The sequence below is a fragment of the Lutra lutra genome, chromosome 7 (genome assembly GCF_902655055.1).
Source record: "Lutra lutra chromosome 7, mLutLut1.2, whole genome shotgun sequence".
NCBI lineage: Eukaryota > Metazoa > Chordata > Mammalia > Carnivora > Mustelidae > Lutra > Lutra lutra.
In genome coordinates, this window is record NC_062284.1 from 124728834 (window position 1) to 124754834 (window position 26001).

At 37.6% G+C, this 26001-nt stretch overlaps 1 long non-coding RNA gene across 1 annotated transcript in view; it reads right to left on the reverse strand.

Annotated features, from left to right (window-relative positions):
* Positions 1-4146, reverse strand: part of LOC125103901 (uncharacterized) — a 29391-nt gene extending 25245 nt beyond the window's left edge. Inside the window, exon 1 of the long non-coding RNA XR_007128522.1 lies at positions 4136-4146. This is a non-coding gene — a long non-coding RNA (uncharacterized LOC125103901). The remainder of the gene's footprint in view (positions 1-4135) is intronic.
* Between the last annotated feature and the right edge of the window lie 21855 nt (positions 4147-26001).

A 26001-nucleotide genomic window follows, 5' to 3' on the forward strand; every position in this document is an offset into this window, starting at 1 on the left:
CATTTTGTAGTAGATATTATGATACTCAATTCTAATCCCTCCAGGCCAGAAATCCAGAGGGACATATCACAGGGGGAGCCAAAATAAATTTATTTGGGAACCAAGCTACTTATTTCCACCAAGTAGAAACCTCTTACTTGGTCTTTCTTTTTGTATCTCAGGTCTGCAGAGCAAACCAGAGCAAATCAGGAAGCGGATTAACTAGGTACATATTTAAATTAATAATTTTCCTCTAAATGTATTGCAGTCACTTTAATAAGTAAAGCTAAACAGATGCTTCAGTAAAAAGAAAGAGTAAAGAGAACTGATAATATATGGCACAATAATCCATTTAAAACAAAAACAAACCTCAAAACCAATGAAGTAAGCTGCTTCCTTTCTTCGAGAAGAGCCCCACCCAGAGGGGGGAACTAGCATTACCGCTGAAGCATGACCCACAAAACAAAATTAGAAAAAAGGTAGTTTTGCTTATCCGCCCCCCGGCCAAAGGTCTTAAGCAGGTATTAGAGACGTTTTTACATATGGCTTCTTTTCCACTCTTCTGTCATAACATCTGGATTTGGGAATCAGTCAATACAGTAACTTCAAGTAGGGAATTGGAAATTAGAAGACCAACTTTCTCCCTAAGAATAAATAATTCTTGCCTGTCAGATGAGACTAAGGATCCTTCACCCAGCAAAGAGAGAAATAATGCTCCAAACCTCAAAAAAGTTATTTTTTTTCTTTCTCTTTAGGAATGATATTCGTTTCACCTACTTCTGCCAGACCCTGCCTTGCCCAAGAGTCTCTTTTGTCTGGATTTTTCTCTCTTGGGGCTCTCTTTATCAGCTCCAGCTGTCCAAGGTAAGCTTTTTACTTTACTTCACAAAGAGTTTTCAGAAGAAAGAAACTTTAATTACAACCCTTTAGAGAGTCAACTGAGTTATTTAGAATTGTTGCCTGGATCCTCTAATTTTATCCAACCTTGCCTTTGGGGCTAGTGAACGGTAGTGGAAAACGCAGGTGCTTTTAAACAAATCAATCTTTATAAAAGTCTCTCCTGTACCAGTAAAAAGCTGATGGTCATGAGCAAGTCATATCCCCTACTCTCACTTAAAAGTCGAGAACATAATTTCTGTGATAGAAGGCTACTAGGAGAGATAAGGTATAAGATACATGGGGTATGGGATGCCTAAGTGGCTCAGTTGGTTAAGCGTCTGCCTTCAGCTCAGGTCATGATCTCAAGAGTCATGGGCTTGAGCACCACATCAGGCTACTCGCTCAATGGGGAGGCTGCTTTTCCCTCTGGCTGCTGCTCCCCCTGCTTGTGCTTGCTCTCGCGCTCTCTCTCTCATAAATGAATAAAATCTTAAAAAAAAAAAAAAAAAAGGATGCATAGGGTATGATCTTGGCATATTTGGGAAGAAAATTTTGAAAACTTTCGAAAGAAAGAAACTTTGAACTTTTGGGTATTAGGAGTTTAAGTGCTGTGGAAAAGAAAAGAAGTGAGGGGTAAGGAAGATACATTGTTTTCACAGGAAGAAAATTCAGCAAGAGTTATGAGAATGAGATCAATTGAAGAGTCAGATAATAGTGATGATTGGGAGAAGCGTTTTAGGCCCTCTCCCCTCCCATACAAAAAGCCCTGTTACCAAATTCCTCAAAGTATGTATCAGCCTTCACTACCTCTTGTTACTTCAGCCCCTCAAAAAAATCTTGAAGCAGATGATAAACAGGAAGTCCTGATGGACAGATAAGGTACCATATCCACATCAGTTCCCAGGACTCTGTTTTTTTCCTAACAGCTTCAAGCAAGTCATATCATATTTCATTTTATAAAACTCCTAGAGTAGTATCCAGTGAAAGAGGACCTTAACATGTGTTTCCTACAGTTTACTTAGAAATGAAGGGTGGAGTTAGAAGGGTTGAGTGGCCCAATATCACTCAACCACATGGTGATAGATTCTGGGCCAGTTCTATGACAAGTGGGCCTCCTCTGACATCTGTATCCCTTGACTAAAACATCCTTTGTGAAAGGGAGATACATCATTCTGTTAGCTTTTATTCACATATATAGACATATTGATATATACTTTTTTTTTTTTTTTAAGTAGGCTCCACACCCAGCATGGAGCCCAGAGGGAGTTTGAACTCATGACCCTGAGATCAAAACCAGAGCTGAGGGGGCTCCTGGGTAGCACAGTTGCTAGAGTCCAGACTCTTGGTTTCCACTCAGGTCCTGATCTCAGGATGGTGATCTTAGGGTTGTGAGATCAAGCCCCATGAGGGACTCAGCACTCAGTGTGGAATTTGCTTAAGATTCTCTCTCCCTCACCTTCTCCTCCTCCCCTGTACCTGCACACTCTCTCTCTCTTTCTAAAAATAAATAAATAAATCTTCAAAAAACAAAACAAAAAAAAAAGGAAGACCCAAACTGACATTAAGAGTTGGACATTTAATGGACTGAGCCACCCAGGGGATCTTATTCATATTTTTTCAAAGAACTATGCACTGAAGACATAACATCACAAACTGGTGATAATGAAAGTGGCAGTTGTAGCAAAAATGATAATATCAATAATTGTAATAATAACAAAATAAACTAATGATTGCTTAGTAACACAGGTGACATCCTCTGGGATGATGATGTTAAAAGCATTTTTATTAATTATTTTTATTATTATATTATTTATGTATATAAATAATATGATATATTATTATATTATTAATAATTATTTTATTAATTTTTATAAAACAGTATGTAAATTTCATTATCCTTGTTTTACAGATGAGTTGATCAAGGCTTATATGGCTTAAGTGTAATGCCCAGAGTCACACAATTATTTAAACTATTTAGTAGCATAGCTGAGATTCCAGAAGAGGGGCAATTCCTTCAATACAATACCAACAGGCTGGGCTGATATAGGATTTATGGAACAAACACCCCACACTTTGCAACAGTACAAAGGGGTGAGGTCTATGCTATGAGAAAGGTGGAGACTTAATGGATTCAGGCATTTTCTTTGACGTTTGTGCACTTATATGTGTGTATTTCCTGTAATTTGGACACCATGCAGCCACAATAGTCTTAAAATGTTGGTATCATCAGTGTCAAGGTCACTGATGAACCAAATACCTGAAGCTCAGAGAAATGAAATAATCTCTTCAAGATCTCTTCCATTATAAGCATAAGAAATGAAATACAAATCAACTCCAGGTTTCCTGGAATTTCTCTATATTTCATTCTTCCTACAGTTGATGGTAAGTTTATCTTGTAAAAGAGGCGTTTAGAAACATTTTTTAAGTTTTTATTTATTTAAATTGGGGCGCCTGGGGGGCTCTGTTGATGAATTAATTAATTAAGTAATTAATAATCTCTGCACCCAATGTGAGGTTGAACTCATGACACTGAGATCAAGAGTTGCATGCTTTTCCAACTGAGCCAGCCAGGCACCTCAAAGAGGAATTAATTTAAAAATACTTTGAATCTGGGCACCTGGGTGGCTCAGTCGGTTAAACATCTGCTTTGGGTTCAGGTCATGTTCCCAGGATGCTGGGATCCAAGCCCATGTCAGGCTCCCTGCTCCTAGAGGAGTCTGCTTCTCCCTCTCCCCTACCCCTTCTCTCAATCTCTCTCATGCACGCTCACTCTCTCTCTAATAAATAAACAAAATCTTTAAAAAATTACTTTAAATTACCTGAGAACATGTATGTATCGATTGCTCTCCTTGGTGTATTTTATTCCATTTGGTCCTTAGTTCGTGATAGCCAACCAAAGGTGTAAATGTGAAAGCACTCATTTGTTTATTAGATAAACACAGTATTAGATTGACAAAGTTGTCATAGACGCTTTGGGGAAAAATGGAGAGGTATCTGCAGTTCATGCTGGTGAAGGTGGCCGTGTAGTGGTATGCTGAGAAATCCTCAACAAGTAGAACTCTGGAAGGGTAGAAGGCTTGATTGGTAGGTTTATCATATTTCAGGGTGTAAATACTCTCACCGTGGCCAATTTCAAGCTATTAACATAATGGCACTCAACATGGAGTCAAAAAGAAATGTATATAATGCACTGATGAGCTATGGCAAGCTAGTCCAACAAACCATTGAAGCCACACTTTAATCTGAACACAACAGAAGTAATGAAGTGAAATGCTACCACCCAGTAGTCAATGCCAAGCAAATATGGCTACAAGAGGAAAAAGCCAAAATTTATCCTGTGGGTGTCCAGACACTGGACAGTATTGACTTTTTGTTGTATCCACTGTAGTTCAGATTTTGAACTTTCCACATCCATTTGTTCCTTCCATGGCTACATTTCTAGGATGTTTTACAATTCCTTCTCTATAAAATTCAAGAAATGGTACCAGTGCTAAATTGGACTTCTTACAGAAAGGTGAGTCACATTCATCAAAAATGACGGGCTATATTGAGCAGGCAAACTTATTCCTTTCTTTCATTGCCCCAATAAATCATTCATTTATGGAAAAGGACTTTAAGGACACCCTAATAATTTCACTTCCACAACTCCACTAATACCAAATGCTCAACATTGCAGGTGTTAAAAGGAAACTCTGTGATAAATAACATCTGCAAAGCAAGGAATGGTTTCTAAACCACCCGTAAGAACTCTTGATCAAGACAGGTATTACTGGGCTTCAGACAAATTGTTCTGACTCCACTGAAGAGCCCAATAATTTTGGATTGTTGAACCATCACGGGAGAAAAATGTAATTGGTCTGGAAATTAGTTAAGTGACATCATTTTGAGTTTACGTTCAACATATTTTTTAGGCTCAGTTTTATGCAAGGCCCTATAGGTGACATAAGGGAAATAAAAAGAACGTAACATTTACTTTGATTTGACAAAATTTACACACAAAAAATAATAATAGAATATAGCTATTAGAATGTGACCATGAGTTATACCAAAAAAAAATATATCCTAGGAGCTGGAAGAGTACACAGAAATATGGGATTTTATGATTTAATGTAATCTGAGGAAGATTCATAAAGATGCCAGGATGTTAAGTCTGAGTTTGAAATTGTACCAGACATAGAGATGAAAAATCATCCCCAAGAAATGTGGGAAAGGGAGAGAAGTTGATGATTGCATCAGGAGAATAAATAAAGGATATTGGTTGAATTCATTCACATATTATAAATTTACCATAGATTATTCCACTTATGATTTGAATTTTATATAGTATGAAGATTATAGAAGGTGATAGACAAGAAAAGCTGTCCACTCAGATCTACTCAAGAAAATGCTCCATGCCCTCACCAACAAAGAGTATTTTCAAGTATTTTCACTCTATTTATAAGCTGTCTAGTCATATGTAATAGTACTTTTAATTTGAAATTCCTGGATGACTAATAAGATTGAATATATTTTTAAGTATTTATGTCCAATTCAATATCCTCTTTTGTGAAGTTCCTGTTTAATTCTTTTGGTTATTTTTTCTAATCAGGTTTTCTCTTCTTTACTAATAGATAGGAATTTGTTTTTATATATTCTTGAGATGAATCTTTTATCAGTCACAGGCACTGCAAATATCCCCTCTATGGCTGGTCATTTCACTTCCCTTGAAGTGATAAACATAGTCTCTTAATTTCCAAATAATGTTTGTTAATTCTTTCTTCATAATTAGGGGTATTTCTGTGTAATCATTGTCATCTTTGTATACCCCGCTGTAATGAACATATTCTTTATATTGCCATCTGAAAGATTTATTTTTTAACTTTAACTTTTACTTTAAAATATAAAATCCACCTGAAGTTAGTGTTAATACTGTGAGTCTCTCTTTTTTTATATCCAGCTGATAAAGTACATTTTATTGAAATTACCTTCTTTTTTTCATCCTTCTGCTGTGCTACCTTCACTGTAAATCAAGTATCTGTCTATCTATCTAACTATCTATGTGTGTGTGTGTGTATATCTATATCTATCTGAGTCTGTTTCTAAATCCTATTCTACTCTCTAGGATGGTTTGACTAATCTTGCACCAATAACACGCTGACTTAATTACAGTGGCTTTGAAATGAGTCTTTATATCTGGGACTTATAGTCCTCTTACTTTGTTCTTTTTCTTCAAGATTGCATTGGCTGTTCTTGGCCCTTTGAGTGTTTGTATGAATTTTACCATCAGCTTTTAAATTTCAACAAAAGAATTCCACAAGAATTAGGATTTTTCTTTTCCTTGGGATTTCAGTAAACTTACAGATGAATTTGGAGATCATTGGTTTCTTTGGATCCTAAGTCTTCCATTCCATGAATATTTCATTTTTTTAGATCATATACATTCTTCCTCAACAATATCTTATAATTCACTCAGTATAGGTTTATCTCTTCTTTTGTTACAGTTTTTTATAGATATTTGGATGATTTGATCAGTTCAGATATATTGGGGATTTAAATATTGAAAGCGCTTAAAATCCTTGAAAAAGATTTATGCTAATATCTTTATGGCTAAACGTCTAGAATGATTCTTGTATGTGACAAAAATCATAAACTATAAATTAGACATAGAAAACATTACAATATTAAAAGAACTACTATTTATTAAAAAAAAAAATTGAGAAAAACACCCCTGAACTTCAGTCAGAAGATCTTGACAGTATACATAGCCCAAACTGTTTTTTGTTTGTTTGTTTGTTTTTAAAGATTTTATTTATTTGTTTGACAGACAGAGATCACAAGTAGGCAGAGAGGCAGGCAGAGAGAGAGGAAGGAAAGCAGGCTCCCTGCCGAGCAGAGAGCCCGATGCGGGGCTTGATCCCTGGGTCCTGGGATCATGACCTGAGCCGAAGGCAGAGGCTTTAACCCACTGAGCCAACCAGGTACCCCCAAACTGGTTTAAATTTAAATTTTAAACAGCCTAAATTCATGGAATGAGCACTTAACAGAAGAAGAAACACATATGACCTATATATGTATGACAAAGCTTAGTAATTATTAATCATTACTATTATTTTTCATTAATAATAATCCAAATGCAAATTATAGCCAAATTAGATAGAGTCTAATCACTTATTTATCAAAAAATAAAATATCTGACAAAACTGAGTGGTGGTGAAGATATATAGCAGGGGAACATTGCCACACTGAAGAAGAGAGTGATAAAGAACTGTCAGATTACTTTACAAAAAAATTCACATTCTATTTTCAGGCTAAGTATAATCCAGCAAGTATACTCTCAGACAGGTGGCTTAGCAGAACAATTTACGTGTGTTTATTTTTAAAATTGACCATTGCTACATATTCAGTTGTGCAATTATGTTGGTGGGTCATACAGAGCATTTTTGAAAATGAAATAGAATAGAAAAGAAAAGATCAATATTCAGCTAACATGTTAAGCGTAAGGGCTTCAGTCACACGCATATTTATTGGAAGAGGCTATCCACCATGGGTCTTGGTGGCCCTGCCCATTGCCATTAGGTGCACCAGTTACATAAAGCTCCGCCCTGTCTTGGTCCAGGCCACTACTCAGGGTGGTATTTGCAGTGAACAGCCATGAGGGGTGAGGTAATGTCTCCCCCCAGACAAAGTGCAGACTTACTATGTAAGCGGAAGATCACCCAAGCTGTGTTTCTCTCCCATAACACAGTCCACTGCATGTTCAGGCATCCATCACAAACCCTTTGTGTCACACCTGTGGGACTTTGAGGTATGGGAAATTGATGCCAGAAAGCATGAGGCTCAGGCTACTGCTTTTGCCATGAGTAATGAGGTTCTTTGTCTCTGACTTGAGAGTTCTGTGTCTCCTGCCAGCATCCATGAAATAATAACAGGTTAGTTTATTAGCTTGCAAGTAAGATGATAGCCCCCACTCTGCACCATTTTCCCCGATGTTCTTCTGGCCACAATGTGAAACTTTTCTAGCTGCGGATCACTATCAGAAAAGTTTGAAAGCCATTTCAAGAATCAAGAAACATACAAAATATGATTTATAGTAGTAGAATTTTTAATAGGCAAAATAAAACAAAAGTTGAAAGCAACACAAATGTTAATCATCAGGACAATGGATAAATAAATTTTAGATTGGCCATTCAAAGCAATATATATAGCACTGAAAACAAACATCCTGCCCTAGCACACGACAGAATGGATCCTAGAAACAATGTGGGACAAATCAGGTCAATTATGAATGACTATCTTTGATATACAACATTTTTAAATGAATTTTTAAAATAAAGATAATTAAGCAAGATATTGAGACTACATACATGTGTGGTAAAACTGATTATAAAACAGAATAAAAATATAACATAATATTCAGGATAGTGCTTAGTCCTGGAAAAGAGTCAGGCTCATGTGATTAGAAAAAGCAGGAGTAGTTTAAATGAAGAATGTAGACACAGGAGTTCATTAATGGTTCATAATGCAAAAATATAAAATATATATTAATTTCATGTGCAAAATATTACTTGGTAATTTTTTTAAGTGACCCAAATTCCAAGATTGGATGAGGAGATTGGGAAAACTATGCACACTAACGATACCAAAAACTATTTGTTTCAATCTTTAATATAATTGCCACCAATGGAGAGTAAAATAATTTAATTTCAAACTGCATTAGTTTTTACTGCTTGGAGTACAGACTATGGAGTTTTTAAATATGGTCTTTAAGTAACCAGTTTTATATTAAATTCCATTTTATTTTATAGAAATGGAAAATTGAAAATAGCAATAAATTTAGATTTAGACTTGAATATTTTGTTTGTAATTGGGGGATTCACATGGAACACCCCCACCACACTTTTTTGCACTGAAAAGAAGTTCAAATAGTATTATACCCAGAGCTTAAGAAATCCAAACACAAGAATATAGAGAAAATATTTGAGAGTTGGAAATTAAATGGATCACTCTCTATATGCACCATGCTGAGTGAAACATTAAATTAAATTAAATTGGGCGCCTGGGTGGCTCAGTGGGTTAAGCCGCTGCCTTCGGCTCAGGTCATGATCCCAGGTCCTGGGTTCAAGCCCCACATCGGGCTTTCTGCTCAGCAGGGAGCCTGCTTCCTCCTCTCTCTCTGCCTGCCTCTCTGCTTACTTGTGATTTCTCTCTGTCAAATAAATAAATAAAATCTTTTAAAAAAAAATTAAATTAAATTCACAAACAGAAATATTCCAGCTTTCAAATGTTGCTAGTTCTCCACTGCTCCAATGCTACGAAAAGAGATTTAAAAAGTTACATTAAGCTATGAGGCATGAGTTCTCCTGATGATAAAGCAAACTTTTCAAATATAGCTTCATTGGACGAGTGACATATTTAAAAGGGGAAAGGAGAAAGGAAAAAAAAATTTAAAAATGATTTCTCAAGCATTATACTCATTTTTATGGCATGCGCTGGTTTATAAGTTAAGTGCAGAGAGTACCATTTATTCTTTCTTTTGTAAAAAATGAACAAATAAATAAAAGTAATTAAGGTAAATGTTCTTGCGCTAGCTTGCCCATGCCAACGTATAGGGTTTATTTCTAATTCTGTTTGTATGTATGGTGCAAATGGAGTCTTATTAAATCTGTGGCTTCTAGTCTCATGGTTACTTCTTCACAATTTATTCCATATGCCATCAGGCATTTGTAACTCTTACTCCATTAAAAGCCTTTATTTTTCTGGCTTCTCAATGATCCCATTACTTTCCAGGCAACCCGAACCCATTTGGTTTGCAGGAATGTCATCTCAGCAAAAACCTCACTGAACAAAGATGTTTGCCTGGTCCAGAAAGCTGTAGGGTCATGGCCGGCTTCCTGCATCTTTGGGGTCAGCAGCAACCCACCTTCTCACTGCCCAAGCCCTCCCTTGGCCCTCTACATTATACATTTGGCCATTCTCTCTTGCTGTGGAGGGAGAAGCAAACCATAGTTACTTTATAGTCAGCAATTAGACTCAGGGTTTCAGGAATTTACTTCCCCCTTAAAAAATAAAAGCAATAGTACCCTCAGAAAGGTATGAAAAAAAATTGTTTTAAAGGAAATAAAATGGAGTCAGTGTGAATGTTCTATAGTCCTAAATTGTTGCTGGGTTTGGCTCCAATCTGCTGAGGAAATTTAAGGCTTCTCAAGGCCTAGACATACTGTGGCAGAAATATAACAAAAGCCACGAGAATGGAATTCCAGATGGTCATGTTGACGTTGCTCTGCATAGAAAAATCCACCATCTCCGAACCCAGTCGAATCCTCTTACTAATATGAGCATCTCCAAATGATTAAGCCCGTGATTCCTACAGAAGGAAGCAGTGTATGGTATTAAGTGTTACCACAGCAGATAGAAACACATTTTCCTACCTATCATGGGTTAATAAAGTTAAACACAAAATGCTTTCAATTCAGGTACAGGGTTTGGTGATGAGACAGTAGGTTCAAGGCAGCCTGTGTCCTTTGAATTCCACCTCACCCTCCTGCCAATGAAGAGTATCACTTGGATTTCTCAACCTAAATTTCTTTAATTTAATGCCTTCCAGGAGGTAGTTTCCAAGGGAGGTCCCACTAAACACTATGTTAAATCACTGTGATATTCTGTGTGGCCTCACCTTTCTACCATCTGAGCATGCCTCTGAAGGATGGGAGAATATACCACCCCAAACTACGCCACTTTGGCATATTATTTTCAGATGTAAGCACTTGGGAAACAGCCAACGTAAGAAGAGGCTTTCTCTGAATTACCCTTCTCAGCCTAAAGACAAATCCTCCCACAGGAACTCAACTGTCTAAATCTTCCCCCCAGGAGCTTCGTTTGCCAGGGAAGACTGGCTCATCATAGGAGAAAAGACTAGAAGTTGACACCATACCAGACACACATTGTCATGAACCGTCATAACTCTCAATCTGTTTTCCTAAGGGCATCAAAGACCACCTGTTCTTCCTCTTTCCTAAAAATCACTTCATCTCCCTTAAAAAGTCTATCCCCCTACTTTTCTTCCCCTATTACAATAGTATTTAATCCTGCATTTGATACCAACTTCAGGAGTTACTCATTTTCCCTGAATAACTTCCATGTATATATGAAATATTTATGTGAATAAACTCTCCGTTTGTTTTTCTCACGTTAATCTGTCTTTCATTACAGAAGTCTCAGCTAAGAACTCACAAGAGTAGAAGAAAATTATTTTTCCTATCCTACATCCCAATCACCACTTTCCCAAAACCAGAACGCATGTCAGCCTCTGCGATGGCTTCCTGAGCTGCCTCCTCACTGCTCCTCAAAGTTGGTTTGCCTCTCTGTCCTCTTCATTGAAAGAATAGATGTTGAGAAAGAGAGTTTTGGACTGCACTAGCCTGAAACCCCAAAACAACCATTTATCGGCTGTAATATAACCCACAGTCTGAGAGTGAACGTCTCTGAGACTTAATTTCCTCCTCAGTAAAATACTTGCCTCGTCTTCTGGTTGTAAAGACCAACTGAACGGATACAGGGAAAGCGTCGGCCAGTGACCAGTGCAAAGTACTAACTTAATTCACGGTACTGATGATGGTGAAAATGAGAAGGCAACAGATGGTAAGATCAATGATTAAAAGCATTTATCACATAATCCAATGAATTTAAAGATCTCTGAATATCAGACTGTTTTCCATCCAGAATATGATCTAGGAAAATGATAAGATATACAAGCAAAAGACTAGAAGACAGAAGGTATAAAACTTATAATCAGGAAACAAGTTCAAAGGACTTTTTCTAATCACAATGGTTCTTTTGAAGAAGACAGTATTTTTTTAAAGATTTTATTAATTTATTTGAAATGGAAAGAGAGTATAAGGGAGTGGGGGCAGGAGCAGAAGGACGAGCAGACTTTCTGCTGAGTGGGGAGACCAATGCAGGGCTCAGTCCCAGGACCCTGAGATCATGACCTGAGCTGAAGGCTTAACTGACAGAGCCATCCAGGCTCCCCATCAAGGACTTTTTCTAACCATAATGGTTCTTTTCAAGAAGACAATCCCAAGATGAAAACTACATACACATGTACTAAGATGAAACTGTAGCAACACTGCCTTTATGACTTGTATTTGAAACGTTTTAAATATCATTATGCATGCTTTTGATGAAATGTTTATTCATGCTTTCATATTGCCTGTATTTTAATAGAAGTCAAAGCATACTCATACTTTTATTTTATCTACCTCTCTGGACTGTAAAATATTTTCTTTCTTAGATTTTAAAGAATTAATATTCAAATCGTCTCATCTTTACATAGAGCATTTGAAGAATTTAAGCATTTGTTTTATCCCTTTTCTAGCAAAAAATGTGTTTCAGGAATTTAGAGGATACAGAACGGACCTTTCCTTTTAGTTTTAAATTGTTCTAAAAAAATATCAGGGAGATCATGAAGAATAAGTTAAATTGGAAAGTGTGGAAAGTCAGCAGGGTAGACTTTTATGGAAGGAATCGGTGAAGCACAAGTGCATAGACTGAAAGTTTGGAGTACTGCGTTAACAAAAGGACATTTGACAGAGTGCAGTGGAAGCCACTTGAATGGCGTATATAAAAAGGGAAAACTTAGTGGAAGAATACCTGGTCCCACATCAAAGCCATTGCCAACAGTGTGTCTGGATTTCACCAGAACCTGGAACAAGAACATGAACATCGTTTAGAAGACAAGCAGTCACTCTTTCCTCTGCTTCTGTTTAAGGGAAAAGGAGTGCTCATCTCTGTTTCTCCTTGTGTCATCTTTCAGTTTTCTCCTCTGCGTATTCATATACATATCCTCCAACTTCTTCTCCTTGGTCCATTAGGACTATTTCAAAATGGCACCTGTGGTCATCTTTCAACTTGAGTTCCTGTCACTAACAATCCTCTGTTTCTTTTTTTTTTTTTAATCTTATTTAGAATTGAATCAGTTTCGATCACGATTTATTCAATTGTCTCTGACTTCAAGGAGGGATGATGTGCTGAATAGGTCTACAAGGCCCCATTTCTGTGAGATGGGCAATGTATTGTGCAGGGTATATCTTTATAAAGGGAAAGATAAAGAGGTATAAATTCACTCTGACTAGAGGGAAATATTTCTAAAATATAAGTCAGTATATAACCAGTAAGCCTTAAAATCCCAATGACTTAACCAAATAGAAATATACTTCTGACTCGCGTAAAGTTTAACTGATAGATGTGTCAGAATTGTAGACAGTCTTTCTGCTACAACACTTGGAACCATACCGTCTGATGGAGGTTCTGCCATTTTTCACATAAGTCTTCCAAGATTGTCCTAGGTTTTGACATCCAGCCAACAGAGAGGAGAAGATCATGGAGAATCAAGTGTTGGACTTTGTCATGAACCAGTCCTGAGTGGGAGGCACATTACTACAGTTCAATTTCCATTTACTAGTACTCAGTTTTATGTATAGATCTAACTTTAAAGATGGCTAAAAAATGGAGGGTAAAAAAAGTTCCATGGGGAAAAAAAAAAAAAAAAATATATATATATATATATATTTTACCAGTCTCAAGAGACTGGATATCATTCTTTTGTCAATGTGGAATTCTTGAACATTTTTGAGTTAATAAGGTGAATTTGAGCAGTGGTTCAAGTGATATAATTTGACTTCTCTGTATCAAATAGATTGGAAGTGGAGAATGAGAGATTTAAGTTTCTAAAAATCAGGACAAAATGGTGAAATGCAAGGTTTTTATAATAGTAGCTTCATCAAATCATGGAAAGTAATAAGACCAATGTCTTTTTTTTCCATTCAAGAAATTTTGGGGGGCACCTGGCTAGCTCAGTTGGTAAAGCAGCCATCACTTGAATTCAGGGTCATGAGTTCAAGCCCTACACTGGGTGTAGAGCTTACTTAAAAACCATAAAAACAACAAAAACAACAAAAATAAAATGTATTTACTGAATATTTACCTTGTGTCAGAGACTAGGTGATATACTAGTAGAGTAGTACGATGGTTTACTCATCATGCATCTATAAATGGCTGTAGTCTAGTGGGATTGGGGATGCGATTAGTGTAAATTATTAAATTACTAATACAGTACCTGATTAAATTGTGATCAATATTGTGAAAAGGATAGAAATCTATGAATGTGTGTAACAGACTAGGCAAAGTTCTCAAAATAAGTGAGTTTTAAATCATGTGCATGTGCATGTGTGTGTCTGCATGCAAGTTTATGGGACTCAGAAGAAGCATGTGATCTTACAGATTAGGAATTCTGAAGGAAAAGGAAAGAGTTTACCCAAGAAGAGCATGTCCAGTGAATACGATGTTGAGGTAACATATGACATTACCAATTTGGGGGATGTCAGCTAACATCCAAGAAAAGATATATATATATATTATATATATATATGTTATAAATGAAGGGTAGGAAATGATAGTAGGAATTCAAAGAAAGTCAGATTTATACATGTAGACAATTTTGATGTGATGTCAGTTTTTTGGTGCCACTTTTGACAGAATCCAGGCCTCACTTGGATCCTGCACAAGCATATTCCTTACAAAGTATTGTAATGCATATTTGCTTTTTTCTTTCAAAAATATAGATTTCTTTTTCTTAATTTATGTCTGATGCTGCATTGCAATTAAATCCGTATGTAGTTGAAGTTCCCTCTGGATTATTAGTTCCTTGAGACTTTGCATATTTATTTATTCCTTTCCTCCCAGGTTTTGAACAGAACCCAAAACAGAGCAGGTGCTCGATAAATATTTGATGAATGGGAGAGAATAAAGAAATGAATGATGAATGGGTACTGCGTATGGGGAGACGCACAAGGTTTATGGAGCAGAGGAAGCAGAATAAAGTGCAAAATCTTGGGGGCACAAGAAAGCCTCCATGATGTACGACAAGAGCAAAGTGTGGGTGCAGAAAGGTGGTGAGGACAAATCAGGACAGATGAATTAGGGGCACACAAGGCAAAGCCCCTAATGCCTAATATAGCAGTTTCGGCTTTATTCTGAAGGAATTAAAAGTCATTATAATGCTCCAAAGATGTATAGCTAAAGAAAATGACAAAATGGAAGAATGGAAGATAATTAGTAATTGAGGGAACAAAAAGCTATTTTCACATTTCTGTTTAAGAATAGTTATGATGAGGGGTGCCTGGGTGGCTGAGTCTGTTGTGTGTCTAGCTCTTGATTTCGGCTCAGGTCATGATCTCAGGATCTTGAGATTGAGCCCCAGGTCAGGCTCTGCACTCAGCAGAGAATCTGCTTGAGATTCTCTCTCCTTCTCCCTCTCCCTCTGCCCCTCCTCTCACTCTCTCTCAAACCAGCTCTCTCTCTCTCATACAAGTAAATAAATCTTAAAATAATAATAATAATAATGAGGATGAACTAGAGCATGTTCTGTATCTCTGTGTGAAAACAAAATTCTAGTTTCTAGACTGAAGGCTGACAAAATTACTCCAGAAGGCAAAAATGACTAATCCTGTGCCTGTGGTCTTTCTTCAAATACCTGTGAAACTTTTTGGGTAACTTTAGAAAGTATATTTTTAAAAATATTCATATGGTTATGAAATACAGGAAGAGGCATCATGAAGTTTTGAAAGGAAATCTTACAGGAAATTTTCCAGGGAACTGTAAGCAGACTCGCCCCACCAACAGACATGGTGTTATAGAATATGGGCTCCCACTGTAGAAACTTTATCTGGGAACTCTGGTCATGACAAATCAACATCACAAAAGCAGCCAAAAACCATACAAAAAAGAATGGGTGTGTTATGTTCCGATAAAACATTATTTTCAAAAACTGCTGGTGGGCCAAATTTGGTTTCCAGGTCTTAGTTGGCCAACCCCTGATCTGGTACCTGATTATTGTGAGAAACGGTGTATGAACAAGGAAGGTCAACATCACAAAGAATAAAAAAAGTATCCACTAAAGCTATCTCAGAATCCTATTGCATATCATGCCATGATATTACTAATAGATTATTATCTGGGAATGAGGAGAGGAAATGTCAAAGTGACAAAACCATTACCTTGCAAATGAGGCACATTTTGAAAATTATTTTTTGATGTTCAGAAGGTCAGTAGCCTTAGGGACCTGATGGTAGGAGTCTTAGGGACCCAATACTAGGAAAATTAGTCCCCTCAGATTATACTAATCTGAAGTATTTGCTTCAAAGGTCAGTCACTTACTTTATTAGAGTAGCAGGTTTCTTCCTCAAATCAGGCTGCTATAACAAAATACCATTGAATGGATGACTTCAACAACAGAAATTTATCTCTTAGTTCTGGAGACTGGGAAGTCCTAGACCAAGGTGCTGGCTGGCATTGCTCCTAGTGAAGACCCTGCTCCTGGTCTGCAGATGGTCCTCTTCTCCTGTAGCTTCACATGGTAAGAAGAAAGGAGCAGAAGCAAGCCTTCTCTTGTCTCCTCTTATAAAGACACTGATCTTATCATGAAGGCCCCACCCTCACAATCTATTTACATCCCAAAGTCTCCATCTCTAAATGCCATCCCATTGGTGATTATGAGTTCAACATAGGAATTTTGGGCTACACAAACTCAATAGCATTGGTCAAAGCCAAGTTGGCAACTGAAGTCAAGTCATTGCAAAGTCTTCATAGTTATTTTCCTGGTCACCATGTCACTCTTAACAGCTCCCTCCCTATCCCAAGCTAGGATAGTATATTGACCATTTAACCCATTGATGACTAAAGAAATGTTTTCAGCCTTTACCTCCCAGCTCTATTTTCCTCTCACTGCTGCATTTCACCCATGCCACCCCTCTACCAAGACCCTTGATTCTGAAACCTCATATGGCATTCAATTTCCACTCCATAATGAGAATTTTCCAATAAACTTCTTTCTATTCTGTCATTTGGGGTCCTGTCCTTGCTCATTATGGAACCCAATCCAAGGTCCCAGAGTTGTAGCCTGAGTCAGCCACCTTTGACCTCCAGAGGAGTTCAGATATTTGTGCATATATTTATAGCATTCATACAAAGAATGGTTTATAATAATCATAAATAAGTCATTACAATAAAATTATAACAAGAATAATTAAATTTCTCCTTTGCAGTTAATAAGTGTAACTGAACCTTGTTGCTATTCTTTTAAAAATAGTCTTGGTTTATTTTCCTCATTTTATCCCTTTTATTATGTGTTTATGCATATGTTCATGTACACAAACACATATTTATGCATATTAGGGTTCCCAAGCAGTATCTATTTAAGAATAAAAGTTTACTTTATTCATGAATATTTTTAAGAGGCCTCTCCTAAACTACACACTACAACATTTTTAATTCTTTCCTATGAAATCTCAAGTTTTCTAGAGTTCAGTCAAGGTCACTTAAGATTTAATTTTTAATCAGTTATTTAGACCCAAGATTTATAGTTTTCAAAGTCAACGCCTAACACTTCTGGAAGGTGTACCTGTGTTTTCTGAATCTCTTCCCCATCACTCTCTTTTATTATCCTGAAGAGAAAGTATTATTTTTGATTTTATGACAGCTCAGCTGCTTCTATCAAAGAACTATCTTTGTCATTCCTCACTACCTATCTTCTTCTTCGCTGATCTCTTGCTCCCTCTGAACCAGAAACATTCCTTAGATTTATGGACATTTCTTGTACAATGTTCTTTTCATTTTGTTGCTTAGATCTTTACTCATTTTGGTTCTAGTTTCTTTAGCTCCATTTTGGATTTTTTCCAGTCTCCCAGTCTTTGAAGTTTCAATCTATTAGTCTTTTTTTCTGTATGTGCTTTTTATTCACTCATAGACTAGTCTAACCATTCATTTCTCTTCCTGAGCAGAGAGAATTCTCTCTTTGAATAAATGATGTTTGTCTTCAGTGTATTTTTTCCAATATAGTCTTCCAATACTGACTGATGAATTTATTTATTAAGGACCTACTGTGGGTTGGACAGTATATATAAACAAGATTAATGAGTTCACACAACTATATAATTGATATAATTCTACAGATGAGTGAATAGAAGCTCAGATGAATTACAGGGTCGACATTTATACAAGTCCTGGATCTATTCTCCAAATATTTACTGAGCTATTTCCAAACACCAGGCACTGGATCCATGTTGGGATTGTGGCAGAGTAGACTACTGATATCTACATCTTTATGGAGCATTACAGGACATTGTCAGTACATAAGTAAATGTGTAGCCAGACATAAAATAATATAAAATGTTAAACATATAATAAGCATATAAGTTGTAATACACACAATGAAGGAAATGAATGTGCGTTTTGGTAAAACATAACTGCTGTGAAGGGGTTGGAATCAGCCTCACTAAAGAGACAATGTGGTAGTAGAAATCTGAAGGGGCAGAAGGACTTAATTATTAGAAGTGAGATGAGAAGAGTATTTCAAGCCCAAGAATGTGAATAAGTAGAAGGTACATGCCAGGAAAAGTTGTAGGTGTATTCAAAAACCTAATATATCCAATAATGTTAGGGGTTAAGTAGCATGAGATGAGATTCAGAGGCGGGACTGTCATGCTCCAAAGCAAATGTTCTCCCACCTCTCTCTGAGAAGTTGGTGTCATTTTCTTGACACAGCAAAAAAATAGCACTCAGTCCATGGCATTTATTGGCATTTGTTGTTATATCAACATGAAGTGTTTCAGGTCTCAGTCTAATTATATTCACTCTCTTGGTAGACTCATTAAGTCTCAAGGCTTTAAATACCCATGTATCCCAATGACTTCCCAATGTTACCTATAGCCTGGACCTCTCCTATGAACCCCAAAACTGTATATCCCCATATGTACTAGACACCTTTACTTGGATGTTTGGTAAACATATCAAACACAACTTCTCTAAAAGTGAATTCCTCCAGCCGATTTCTATAGGATTTGATTTTATCCCTATTTACAAGCTAAGAAGTTAGCTTGTACTATTTCATAGATGCTGTCAGAAGATACAAAATGCCTGGTTTGTGTTGTTTCTCTTGCCCCTAGGTCCCATGATGTGGAGGGGGCCAGAGAGATGCTACGGAGGCAGTGGATTTTCATTGTTGCCAAGGGACTCTGACTTAGGATAATCCACTGCTTTTATAACAAGCAGTAGGCAAGGTTGCTCTCAGGTCCCTGAAGCAGACATTACCTCATCTTTCAAGATTGGTTTCTAAAAAACAACCCTCTGAGAAATGTCCCAGGTTAAGGGCATTGAAGGCCTGGCATTTGTTTTTTTTTTTTTTTTACGGTTTTATTTATTTATTTGACAGAGAGAGACACAGTGAGAGAGGGAACACAAGCAGGGGAAATGGGAGAGGGCAATGCAGGGCTCCTGCGGAGCAGGGAGCCCAACGCAGGGCCTGTGACCTGAACCGAAGGCAGACACCTAATTACTGAGCCACCCAAGTGTCCCAAGGCTTGGCATTCTTGTCATACCTAGAGAAACAAGTAAGAATTCAAGAAACCCATGGAGGACTGTCTCAGCCAATATTTCCATAAACTAGATATGAGATGGTTGGTGTCATGGAGGTATGTGGAAAAGGGCCTCGATTACAAGCTGCTACTGTAGGCCTTGGCAGTAAGGGTAGTCTAGTGGCACTGGTACTCAGGTCAAAAATGTCAACATTGAACTTGGTTGCACTTACCTCCTCATCATTAACCCTGTTGGCCTAATGGGTGCCTGGGAAAGGCCTAGGTGCCTAGATCAAAGTCTGGGTAGCTCCCACTTCCTTTTCACCATGAATATCCCTTTAACTATCTCTAATGAACTTATTTCTTTGATGTCCACTTCAGAAGGAAGAGAAGGATAGATACCATTACATGGGCCACCATTCCAAAACCTCTCTACCTATAATTTGTTTTCTCTTCAGGTAGCCTCTCATCATGGCTTGTCACTCATCTGAGGACAGAATGTTGCCCCAAACCACCCATTTGTAATATCAGCTTCCGCCCTCTCTTCTTCTGAGAAATGAAACTCTATTATAGGCCTCCTCATCTTTTGGCCCTCTTGTGATCATCTTGTAAATAAAGTATCCTTTCTGTTATCACTCCAGTTCAGGATTTAATAACCCATTTCTACTGTCAAGTCATATAAAGATGCTCAAGATACAGGTGGCCAGCATAGCTTCCTCCCATTTGGCTATGGGCTGAGTTGTGGAGATCTGTAGCTCTGCCGCTGCCCATGGGTCCCCCAGCCATAGCCTGGCTCACTTCTAGCTTTTTGTAGCTCCTCTACTCAGAGATTCCACCACCACTATTGTCCCTTACCTCACTTTAAATGAGCCTGCTGGGTTCCCCTTGCCCTAGGATTCCCACCACACTACAAACGGCTTCCTAATATACTTTATTTTCTCATTTAGTCTGTTTGTAGTTCCTTTCCCTGACTAGAAGCAAAGGTCTCTGAAGGAAAATAGTTCTGTATCTTCTATTCATTCATACCTCTAGCACTTAGCACAGTGCCTTAAATGTAATCAGTCCTCTTATCATTTATAGAATGAATGGACATATGTCACTACTCATTTGTTCATCCACCACCTTCACCACTAGTACATGTTCTCTGTTAGATCAGGGAACGGGATGATCTTTCTCACTGCTGTATTCCTTATGTCTAAAATGGGAACCAATCATAGACTTTTCATAAATGTACGCCGAATTAGAGTATTGAATGGTCAGATGAAGTGAGTCTTAACTAAATAATCTCTCTGTATAATGAAATGTAATGGTTAACTTCCATGTAGGCATTTTACTAATCACTTAAAAAATTAAGTTTATTTTAGACGATGTGACTCATTTATTGATTCAGCAAATATGTATTATTTGCCAGCCTGTATTAAGGGTTCATCCCTCACAAGGCTTAGAGGAATTTGTTAAAAAAACGAATTCAAAGAATGCCCATTGAGTGTGACAGAGACTGCTGGCTCTTTGCCAAAACCTGTTTTCTCTACTTCTCAGACTCACACGTGCCATTCACCAGCTCTCCAGCAGGCAATATGACACCAGGAAGGTTTTCTCACCAGGGGAGGCAAGCTGAAGGGTCTGGCCTGTAAAATCCTCCTTCCTGTGTGCCCCCCCCCATTCCCTTTTTTTCCTTGGGTATCAGGAAGGGGGCAACCTCCAGGGCAGTTTTAGAAGCTGCACATGGAAGATGACAGAGCCTCGATCGGATTTGGGCCATGAATGATTTGCCTGGTCAAACTTCTATGCCCCTCTCAGAACTGCCCTTAGAATTTAATTTTGGTTCAGGCCATTAGATATTTCAGGGGTCATTTTTAAAAACCATTTAGTAGACCATAACTCATGGAAGGAATAATTTTGTTTGCTTTTAAAAAGCAAATACTTTCAAGAATATTTATTTCTTTCTAAATAAAATGGTAGCAACTCAATATTCAGTATCTCTTTTTTTCCAAGGTCACAGTGAGGGTGAATGCATTAAGGATAATAAAACTTATTCTGTTGGATTTCCCCCTGCAAGTTATTTGAAGGATTCTCACAGAAATTCTTCATGCAGTTTCCCTCAAGTTTTTTCAGAAGAATCCCAAGAGGTTGCGTCTCCTGTACATGGGAAGTTGAATTACCTCTCTACATGTTGACTCTCCCTTCCTCTTCCTCTGATAACCATAGTCAGTAGTTCTTGGAGGGGTCTCTACAGTCCCCAGTCTGGTGAGGTTTCTACCCAGCAGCCTCTGGCACTTGCACTGAAGACCTTCCACTAGGCACAGCCAGGTGCTTCCAAAACTCTGGAGACGAAGATGTTGACATGCAGAGCAGGCTCCGAGCCTCAGCGGAACAAGCAATTGCAGGGAAGATTCACTCCCTTCTCTGTTATTTTGCACTTACAGAGTAAAAACAATTATTAATCTTTTCCTAACATTGTTTCCTACCTTTAATCCTTCCACACCTGGTCCCAGATGTGATTCCTTTTCCTTTGAGGGTGCCTCGAGGGGAAATCAAACCCAGTGCTCTACCCTGAATCCCCTTTCACACTGATTATTGAAGCTGTGGTACTTGTCTAAGCTTTTCTGTCTGCTCCTCACTGTCCTTCGGAGAAGTCTCTCCTTATTTCTACACGCAGATGAATTCCTGGCCAAACAAGAACACAAGTGCCCAGAAAAGGGCAAAAGGTTTTGACTCCCTAAACTGAGTAGAGCTCAAGGCTCAGGTTCGTCTCGTTACATAAATTAGCCATTGTTTTAAGATCAGAACACTGCTTGGCACTAGAACATATACCAAGTAATGGATGGAAAGGAATTTATAAAGAAATGAGGAGTAGAGTTTGCGGTTTTTAACCTTTGTTTAGCTGTCTTAGATCAGTCATGTGTATGTGAGTGTGTATAAGTGTGAATGTGTGTGTGCGTGTGTGTGCGTGTTTCCTCAGCCTTGTTGGAATCATACGATTCACCTCCATTTACTTTACAGAATTAAAAAACAAAACATATTATTCATGTAATCATGACTACACAGACATCTCTTGTTTATGTTTTCATTTTAATAAAAATGACCTAACAAAGTAAAATTTCTCTCAACCCCTTTTAGATGTAGACTCAAGGTGATAAGGGGGAGAATATAGATTTTTAACCAGCTATGTGGACTCAGATGAAGGTAGTAGTGAAGCTTATACATAACAGAAGCAGAACCACAAATATGCTCCTTTAAGCTCCCTGTAGTCATATGTAGCTTCTCTGAATTTAGTTTCCTAATTCTTTTTTTTTTTTTTTTAAAGATTTTATTTATTTATTTGACAGACAGAGATCACAGGTAGGCAGAGAGAGAGGGGGAAGCAGGCTCCCTGCTGAGCAGGGAGCCCAATGCAGGGCTCGATCCCCGGACCCTGGGATCATGACCCGAGCCGAAGGCAGAGGCTTTAACCCACTGAGCCACCCAGGCACCCTAGTTTCCTAATTCTTGAATAAGGGCATTAGTTGTTGCAGTAGCATTACGAGGCTTAGACATAATGTATGCAAAGTGGCAATCTTATTATGCACTCAATAAATAACATTTTCTTTTCTTGAATAAAGAACAAATTTGGACTCTGGTTTGGACAAATGATTTAACCCTCTGGTTGCTAACTGACCCTTCTTAAAATGGGGAGAACATTACCACCTCTCCTGTAAAGTTGAGACAAGGCATGCATCCCACTACACTGGTCTCACAATTAACTAAATTAGATAATCATATTATTGCCAAAACTTAGATTATTTTTCCAAATATAGGTTAAAAATCTCTTGCTTATAATGTAAAGATTGTTCCTTAATGATTTTCCCTTTTTTTAAAGTTTTAAACTATGCTCTAAATATTCAAGTGCCTGTGTCCTCAGAATATTTTTTTAATTTTCTACTTGAAAATAATTTTAGATTTATAGAAAAGTTACAAAATAATAGAATTTCAATATTTTATTTACTTAGCTTCCTCTGAAGTCAACATGTTACATAACCATGGTGCATTATCAAAAATGGAAAATTAACATTGATATACTCCCATTAACTCATCTACAGATCTGATTTGAATTTCATGAGTTGTCACAGGAATGTTTTCTTTTTTTTCCCTGTCCAATCCAAGACCACACATTGCATATAATTGACATGTCTCCTTAATCTCTTTCAGTCTGTGAGAGTTTCTCTTTCTACCTCTCTTTCTCTCTCTGTCTTTAATAACCTTAATACTTATGTAGACTTTCTTCTTTAGGCAATTACACTGCAGCCATGCAAATATCCTATTCATCAAAATTTTGATCACTTATTTTAGTTATTGTTGATGTTCTTTGCCTTTGGCTATTGTACTGTGTTGTTTGTCCAAAGACGATTTTCTATTCCTCCCATTTACTGTACATTACTCTATTACAATTCTACTCCAAAGAGCATAAGATCTGACACCACAAAACTGGAGGAAAACACAGGGAAGAACCTCTTTGACATTGGTCTTGGTAAGGATTTTTTTCAGCATGACAACGAAGCAGAAGCAACAGAGGCAAAAATCAACAAGTGGGACTACATTAAACTAAAAGGTTCTGTGCAGTAAATGAAATAATTAACAAAATGAAAAGGACACTTACAGTTTTAAAAATTTTGTCTATATCTGGGGTATGTGAAACATTACCTCAAACCATATTTTCAGAACTTATTTTTTTTTTTAAAGATTTGATTTATTTGTTAGAAATAGAGAGAGTACAAGCAGGGGGAGCAGCAGGCAGAGGGAGAAGCAGACTCCCTGGAGGAAGTTCAATGTAGGGACTCAGTCCTGGGACTCCAGGACCATGACCTCAGGTGAAGGCAGTCACTTAACCAACTGAGCCACCCAGATGCCCCTGAAGGCAGACGTTTAACCAACTGAACCATCCAGGCATCCCTGTTCTCAGAACCTTCTTGAAAGTACATCCCATGTCTGTATTATTCCATTTCTCTTCCCTCATATCTCCATTCTGCCTTCACTCCCTCCCTGTCAGTGATTGATCTTAATAGTTTCTGGTTATCACTTCCATTTTCTTTTCTACAAATAAGAATACACCTATATAATGTATTATATTTCTATCTTTTATACATGAAGTATATTCTAGACAATTTGTTGCACTTTGCTTTATTCATTTAACAATATATTCCTGAAATTACTCCATATTTGATCATGGAACTCTACCTCCATTTTACAGTTCCATTGTACTTAATTATCTGTACACCTCTATTTCATTTATGAGCTGTGCTATGTATAAGTATTTAGATTGTATCCAGTAGTTTGCAATTATTAACAACACAGAAATGAATAACTTTGTACCTATGTATTTTCATATGGTAGTAAATGCAATAAAAGATAATCAGACCATTTTTCTTTATTTCTATTTTTTATACCATTTTTCCTGAACCTTCAATCTAAATACTTTAAATATGAATCAAGGTCATTGTAACTAAGTACAAAGACTCAAAACTTTTTAAAAAATTTTTTTGATTTTATTTATTTATTTGACAGAGAGAGAGAGGTCACAAATAGGCAGAGAGGCAGGCAAGGGGGGGGGGAAGCAGGCTCCCTGCTGAGCAGAGAGCCTGTGGAGGGCCTGGATCCTAGGACCCTGATATCATGACCAGAGCCAAAGGCAGAAGCTTAACCCACTGAGCTACCCAGGCTCCCTTCTTTTCTAAAATTTTGATGAAAATTTTAAGAAACATAACCAACACCTGTTCACACAACCTTCTCTTAAAGCATCTAATATACTAATTGTTTCAGTCTTTCAGGCTGCTGTAACTAAGCACCACAGACTGAGGGCCTTATAAACAACAGGAATTTTTTTCTTCCAGTTCTGGAATTTAAAAGTCTGATATTCAGGTGCCAGCATGGTTGGGTAAAGGCCTTCTTTCATGTCACAAACTTTTCACTGTTCTCACATGGTAAAAGAGGAAAGGATTTCTCAGGGTCTCTTTTATAAAAGCATAAATCCCATTTGTGAAGGCTGCACCCTTCACAGGCCCTAAGGATACCCCCCAAAAGCCCCATGTCCTAATGCTGTCACTGGGGCATTAGGATTTCAACCTATGAATTTGGGAGACAGACACATTCAACTAATAGTAGGCACAATGCCCATTAGTTCAAGAAGACAGTAAGATTATCTTACACCTCTCTCATCCCTGTGGGCACATGGAACCTTATTCATCTAAAGCAAATTTATTTAATTACTATTTTTTCCATCCCTTATGCTTCAATAGAATATCCTATTCCCTAGTTCTTAAAACATATGAACTAGTAAATAGATCTGTATCCTTTTTTTTTTTTTAAAGATTTTATTTATTTATTTGACAGAGAGAGATCACAAGTAGACAGAGAGGCAGGCAGAGAGAGAGAGAGAGAGAGGGAAGCAGGCTCCCTGCTGAGCAGAGAGCCCGATGTGGGGCTCGATCCCAGGACCCTGGGACCATGACCTGAGCCGAAAGCAGCGGCTTAACCCACTGAGCCACCCAGGCACCCAGATCTGTATACTTTTGATGAGCAGTGTACCTTCCCAAAGTTTGTAATAAATATACTGCTATATACCAGGGGGGAAAGAAAGACCAAGAGTGGTACAGAGAGTTTAATCAATGCCCAAGTTACACAGCTAATAAGTGCAGTCAAATCTGAAACCTGACAGTCTGTTTTCTAAATCAACAATATATTGAGCAAAAGTCATGAATACTGATGGATTTTAAGTGACGGG